This window comes from Carassius carassius, chromosome 31 (genome assembly GCF_963082965.1).
Source record: "Carassius carassius chromosome 31, fCarCar2.1, whole genome shotgun sequence".
NCBI classification, from domain to species: domain Eukaryota; kingdom Metazoa; phylum Chordata; class Actinopteri; order Cypriniformes; family Cyprinidae; genus Carassius; species Carassius carassius.
The window spans coordinates 22,187,284-22,193,723 of record NC_081785.1 but is presented as its reverse complement, the minus strand read 5'-3'; the positions used below and the strand labels follow the sequence as shown (position 1 = coordinate 22,193,723).

The 6,440-nt window shown below is 47.0% G+C and overlaps 1 pseudogene; it reads left to right on the top strand.

Annotated features, from left to right (window-relative positions):
- Positions 1 to 3,769: 3,769 nt before the first annotated feature.
- Positions 3,770 to 5,544, top strand: LOC132111948 (uncharacterized; annotated as a pseudogene).
- Positions 5,545 to 6,440: the final 896 nt, after the last annotated feature.

Genomic DNA, 6,440 nt, shown 5'->3' with positions numbered 1-6,440 from the left:
AAATATTTCCAAGATGTATTCCGGTGTTTATATGACGTAATATAAAATGAACCTTGTTCTAATATAATTGAATTAAAAGTTCAATGCAGCTTCATGTATTTATGTTAAATGTGGTTGAAACTTTATTTTGACCTCCAGTGGTACAGTAGGTACTGCATCCATTTTGCCTAGAAACAATTCTTTTACACATGTGAATGTAATCTCTTAAATCAGTTATTGGCAAATGTTAGCAGGGAATAAAACCACCTCCATCTGTAGGTTAAACGAAATTTGGTTCCATCTGACTTTAGAAGAATTTTTATTGGTGTTTATTTTTTATTATTATTTTTTTTTTTTTTACAACAAAATGCCCCAATAATGTTAATTCATAAGGTTCATGGGAAAACTGAGCTGACACTCCAACTTTGCATTTTGATTAAAATAGTTGACCTATAGACATCTATTTGTACTATTCTACAAACACATTATTTTACAAATTAAGTTGAAGTTATTTTATGTGATAATGGACAGATTGCCATAAATGGTGTCAACAGACTGTAACTTGTATCTATGATACTTCTAAATGTTTTGTTTCAGCTCAACTGTTTTGAAATGTTGCTTATTGTTATACCAAACTGCCACCTGTTGACTAATGCTGTCATTGTCTTTTTATGCACAGAATGTGTTCACTCACACTGTGTTCACTCACGGCACAGAAATAGATGCCACTGTCGTCTGGCTCTAGATCTTTCACTTTCAACGATCCAATATCAGCAACACTTTTTTGAGCTTCGAATTTCTTCTTATCAACATCTCCAAATTCTGGTGTACTACCACCAGTCATAGTGAATACAATGACAGTCATAGTATCTCCTGGACGCTGTCGGTACCAGTACTTCTGGAAGTATAAACTGCCCTTATTGTGATTGCAGTTCAAAGAAGCAGAACCATTCTTTGGTTCCCAGAGAATTTTAGGCTCTTGAACAACAACATCTCCACCCACAGCAGCTGTGGACAAAATTAAATTAAATTAATAAGAATGTCAGGTCATTGTTTCAGTTTCTATAAAGTTGTACAAACCTTGACTGCATTGCAGCAACAGAATCAATGTAATAATAGCACTATTCATGTTGAGTTTTGATGGGAGAGTGAGTGCCAACCTTTGAACTGATTCAAACTCTAGCTTTTGTTGAACAGGATATGACATCATAGGCTGTAACAGTAGTGAACAATACCACAAGATCATAAAATATGTAAATTATTACTCCAAGCTCTGATTATTGTTTTCCTAATACAAATATGTGATACTCTGAATTATCAGACCTGCATCCTGTATAATCCCATAGCAGATCCAGACATGTGGAGCTGGGGGAGGTGGAGGGAGTTATATATAAAAACACACACGCATTTAGATAGATATTAAAATAAAAAAAACATGCAGGATTTTTTGTGTTGAAGAATTTTGAGTTATCTTTGAATTTGTTTGCACATAAATTAAGCAAGAGCTCAATCAAGAAATTATAATAACTTCTGCATCTTGACTACTTGATGAAGAGAAGCGTAATACCATACTCAAAGTATTTTTTTCAGTGTTTTTCAAAATCTTAAACATGATAATCACTTCAGACCATTAATAATTAAAAATAAATATGCTTCACAATTACAGTTCCCCATCGAGGGAGAGACGATGCGTCGATAACGCTTTGGGAACGCATTCTGCGTGAGTGCGTCTGAAGCATCCATGTCAACTAGTCCAATGGCGAGAGTGAGCGTCAGGAGTGACGTCACGACCAGGAATTGATAAAAACCCCAACTGGAGCAACCGGTGTTAGCTTTCTGTGCCTCAGCAAGCGATCTGTGTCAAACCTGTCAGTCATATTTACTGTTGTCTTGTTCAAAGTTTATATATCATGGCGAAACAACTATTCAAACAGTGTGTTTCTCCCTGCCCGCGTTAGTTAACGGGTGGGGATACACACGAGCTTTGTGTAGTTTGTTTCGGGAGTGGAGCATGCGTTATCAGCCTTCGAGGAGACTGATTGCCCGCATTGTGAGAAGCTTTCGCTTCGCATGCTCCGCTCCCGCTTGTCACTCTTTGATGAGAAGAGCGGCGAGCCTCGCGCTCCTCAGGGTGCAGGACCCGCTTCTGCCGAGGCAGAACGGAGAATGCATTCCCGGGGTTCGCAAATGGATCTCTCAGCGGGGTTGGAGACGGGTCCGAGGGCTCTTTCTCCTCCCTTACCTGGGAGATCCATAGCTCAAACTCCGGTGTCGGAAGCCCGCCCCGCGGCTTCTTCCGCCCGGGGGGAGAGCTCATTGCTTCGTTGCTCTAGCTCCGAGGAGTTAGATGTAACGGGCAGTGAAGGTGACACAATCAGGGGGGAAGAGGATTCGCCATCTCTTTCCCCAGCATATGAGGAGTTGGTTGATGTATTAACACGAGCTGTAGATAAGTTACATATATCTTGGCCATCTGATAAACAGAGCGCTCGTCCTAAAAGCAAATTAGACGAGCGTTTTCTGTCTTCTAAAACATCTCCTACATCACGGGGTCTCCCTTTTTTCCCTGATCTTCACAGTGAGCTGTCTAGATCGTGGAATAAGCCATATTCATCACGTCTTTTCAGCCCTCAAGTGCGCATTTATTTTGATATAAGAGGGCTGAAAGAAAATGGTTATGAAGCGATGCCCCGGGTGGAACAGACGCTCGCGAGCTATCTTTCCCCTGGTTCAGCATCATCTATTAAGAACCCGACTTTGCCCACGAAGCCTTTAAAGATCACATCTAATTTAGTGGGTAAAGCTTACACAGCAGCAGGTCAGGCTGGAGCTTGCCTTCACTCGATGGCTTTGCTTCAGGCTTATCAGGCTGAGCTGCTGGGGGAGTTAGATAACAGTGAGGGAGTCAGCCGTGACGAAATTCGAGAACTTCGTCGGGCTACGGATTTATCTCTCAGGGTGACTAAAGAAACAGCACGTGCTATTGGTAGATCTATGGCTGCTTTGGTTTCTACAGAAAGACACCTTTGGCTTAATCTTTCAGATATTAAAGATAAAGATAGATCTTTTCTTTTAGACGCTCCCATTTCTCATGAAGGTCTGTTTGGTGATGCTGTGAATGAAGTGGTTGAAAGATTTCAAGAAAATAAAAAGCAATCTGAAGCTTTTAAAAGTTTTCTCCCTCGCCGATCTAATCCTGATGCTGCTGGGCGTGCAAGGCAGCCCCAGCCTTCATGCTCCTCATATTGTGTTTTTCAAAAAGAGAGTGTTGCATCTCGCGCTCCTCCTCAAAAATCACGGAGACCGAGCCAGCACTCACAGCCAAAGCAATCTAAGCAGAAGCCGGATCTGAGGACCATTCTTCTCGCTAAGAGAGCTTCGGCTCAGAAGAAAAGGTCCTGACGCCAAATGGGTCAGACCTGTGAGGGCAGCCCCAACCGAGACGGTGCGGTGTACACCTCAGTATACGGTGCCCGTCCGGTCTCGGTGCTCTCACGGGGCCGTCCTGCCAACCCCGCCACCCTTGGTGCCTCGGGGCGCAGCGGTCTCCAGCGGGTCTCTGGCGCTGTGCCTCTCAGACGCTGCGTCGGGCTCGCTCCCTCTGAGGGGGTTTCAAGAGCAGTTAGCTCCGGTGGTTCCTGCGTTTCGGCTTCAGGTCCCCGCACTAGCTGTTCAAATTACACCAGGGGCCAGCCTCGAGAGGCTGGTTCCATTAGTAGAATGTCTGACAGAATGGAAAATTCTTCCGAATATATCTCAATGGGTCCTGCAGATAGTAGAGAAGGGTTACAGAATCCAGTTCGGTTCTCGTCCCCCTCGCTACAATGGGGTGTTGCTCACAGTAGTGCATCCCGAGCAGGCTCTGGTCATGGAGCAAGAAGTGAAATCTCTTTTAGCGAAAAATGCTATAGAGCAGGTGTATCCTCCCGACAGGGCATCGGGTTTTTACAGCCGCTATTCATTGTTCCAAAAAAGGATGGAGGGCTGCGTCCCATTTTAGATCTTCGTCTGTTGAATCGTACAGTTCAGAAATTAAAATTCAAGATGCTGACACTCAAACAGATCGTGACTCAAATCAGATCCGAGGACTGGTTCGTCACGATAGACCTAAAAGATGCGTACTTCCATATCTCCATCCTCCCTCAGCACAGGAATTTCCTAAGGTTTTCTTTCGGGGGCAAAGAATACCAGTATCGGGTACTTCCCTTCGGTCTAGCTCTCTCACCCCGCACATTCACGAAATGCGTAGATGCAGCTCTGGCACCGCTCAGGCTGCAGGGCATACGTATTCTGAATTACTTGGACGACTGGTTGATTTTAGCGGAATCAGAACAGTTGGCGGTTCGGCATCGAGATGTCGTCCTCGCTCATATGCAGAAGTTGGGTTTGAGGCTCAATACCAAGAAGAGTGTGCTATCTCCATTACAGAGGACCACTTTTCTTGGGGTGGTATGGGATTCGGTCACGATGCGAGCCGCTCTTTCGCCCGCTCGTGTAGCCAACATCCTCACAGCCACATCAGAGCTAAAGCTAGGCCAGTCACGCACTGTAAAACAGTTCGCGAGATTGTTGGGTCTCATGGCAGCAGCGTCCAATGTGATCCCCTTTGGCCTGCTGGGCATGAGACCTTTACAGTAGTGGCTCAGGACCAGAGGGTTCTCCCCGAGGGGAAACCCACTTCGTACGATCAAGATCACGTGGCGGTGTCTCCGCGCCTTGGTCATATGGAGAGAACACTGGTTCTTGTCCCAGGGTCCAGTATTGGGAGCTCTTTGTCATCGGGTTGCCATCTCGACAGATGCTTCCCTTACCGGCTGGGGAGCGGTAATGGAAGGCCGCTCAGCTCAGGGTCTGTGGGAGAGCCATCATCACTCTTGGCACATCAACTGCCTGGAGATGATGGCGGTCTTCAAAGCTTTGAGGCACTTCCTGCCAGACCTGAGGGACCATCATGTGCTGGTCCGCACAGACAATAAATCGGTGGTCTCTTACATCAACCGTCAGGGGGGTCTGCGCTCGCGTCCACTCTGCAAATTAGCGCACCAGATCCTCCTGTGGTCCCTGGGGAAATTACGCTCTCTGAGGGCAATGTATATACCAGGGACTCAGAATATTGGAGCAGACACCCTGTCGAGGCAGGTGCTGAGGTCAGGGGAATGGAGGCTTCACCCCGAGGTGGTGGAGCTCATATGGGAATCTTATGGCCAAGCAGAAGTGGATCTGTTTGCGTCTCAGTACACGACGCACTGTCCACTATGGTTCTCCCTTATTCATCCAGCCCCCCTGGGGTTGGACGCTATGGTACAGACGTGGCCGAGGCTACGTCTGTACGCCTTTCCCCCTGTGGCTCTGCTCCCAGGAGTTCTGGAGAGAGTCCGCCAGGACGGAGTAAGTCTACTTCTCGTAGCTCCACACTGGCCGAGCCGAATCTGGTTTGCGGACCTGATTCATCTCCTCGACGGTCCTCCCTTGTAGATCCCGATCAGGAAAGACCTTCTATCTCAGGCCGGGGGCACTATATTTCACCCCCGGCCAGAGATTTGGAAGCTTTGGGTGTGGCCTCTGAGGGGGCGCAACTCATAGAGAGTGGTCTCTCAACTGAGGTTGTGGAGACCATTCTTAGCTCCAGAGCTCCAGCTACGAGGAAACTTTATAGACTCAAATGGAATGTTTTTTGGCTCAGTTCTTGAGTTTTTACAGGACCGCTTCACTTCTGGTCTGTGTCCATCCACCTTAAAAGTTTACGTGGCGGCCATTTCGGCTTTCCACGCCCCAGTGGGTGGTGCATCTCTGGGTCGTGACCCTCTTATCTCTCGTTTCCTTCGTGGCACCTTGAGGCTGAGACCTGCAACTCGTACTAGAGTGCCGGCCTGGGACCTGGCTATAGTTTTAGAAGGCCTTTCTAGGGCTCCTTTTGAACCCCTAGATTCTGTCTCTGAGAAGTTTCTTTCGTTTAAGACTACCTTTCTCCTTGCTATTTCGTCCCTAAAAAGAGTCGGAGACCTTCAGGCTCTCTCGGTTTCTCCCACCTGCCTTGAATTTGCACCTGGGATGGTCAAAGCATTTCTCTACCCTAAGCAGGGATACGTCCCTAAGGTACCGACCATTGTTCCGAGACCTATTGTTCTGCAGGCTTTCTGTCCTCCCCCCTTTCCATCATCGGACCAGGAAAAGTCTAACCTCTTGTGCCCGGTGCGAGCATTGGACACTTATGTTCATCGGACTTCTTCTTTTCGGAAATCCGATCAGCTGTTTGTTTGTTTCGGGTCACCTAAGATAGGTCTTCCTGCCACTAAACAGACACTTAGTAAGTGGATAGTTGGGGCTATCCTTCTTGCCTATGAGTCTTCTGACCTACCGTGCCCTTTGGGGGTCAGAGCTCATTCTACTAGGAGTATGGCGGCCTCTAGAGCCTTATTATCTGGGGCCTCTCTTCAGGATGTTTGCGATGCGGCAGGCTG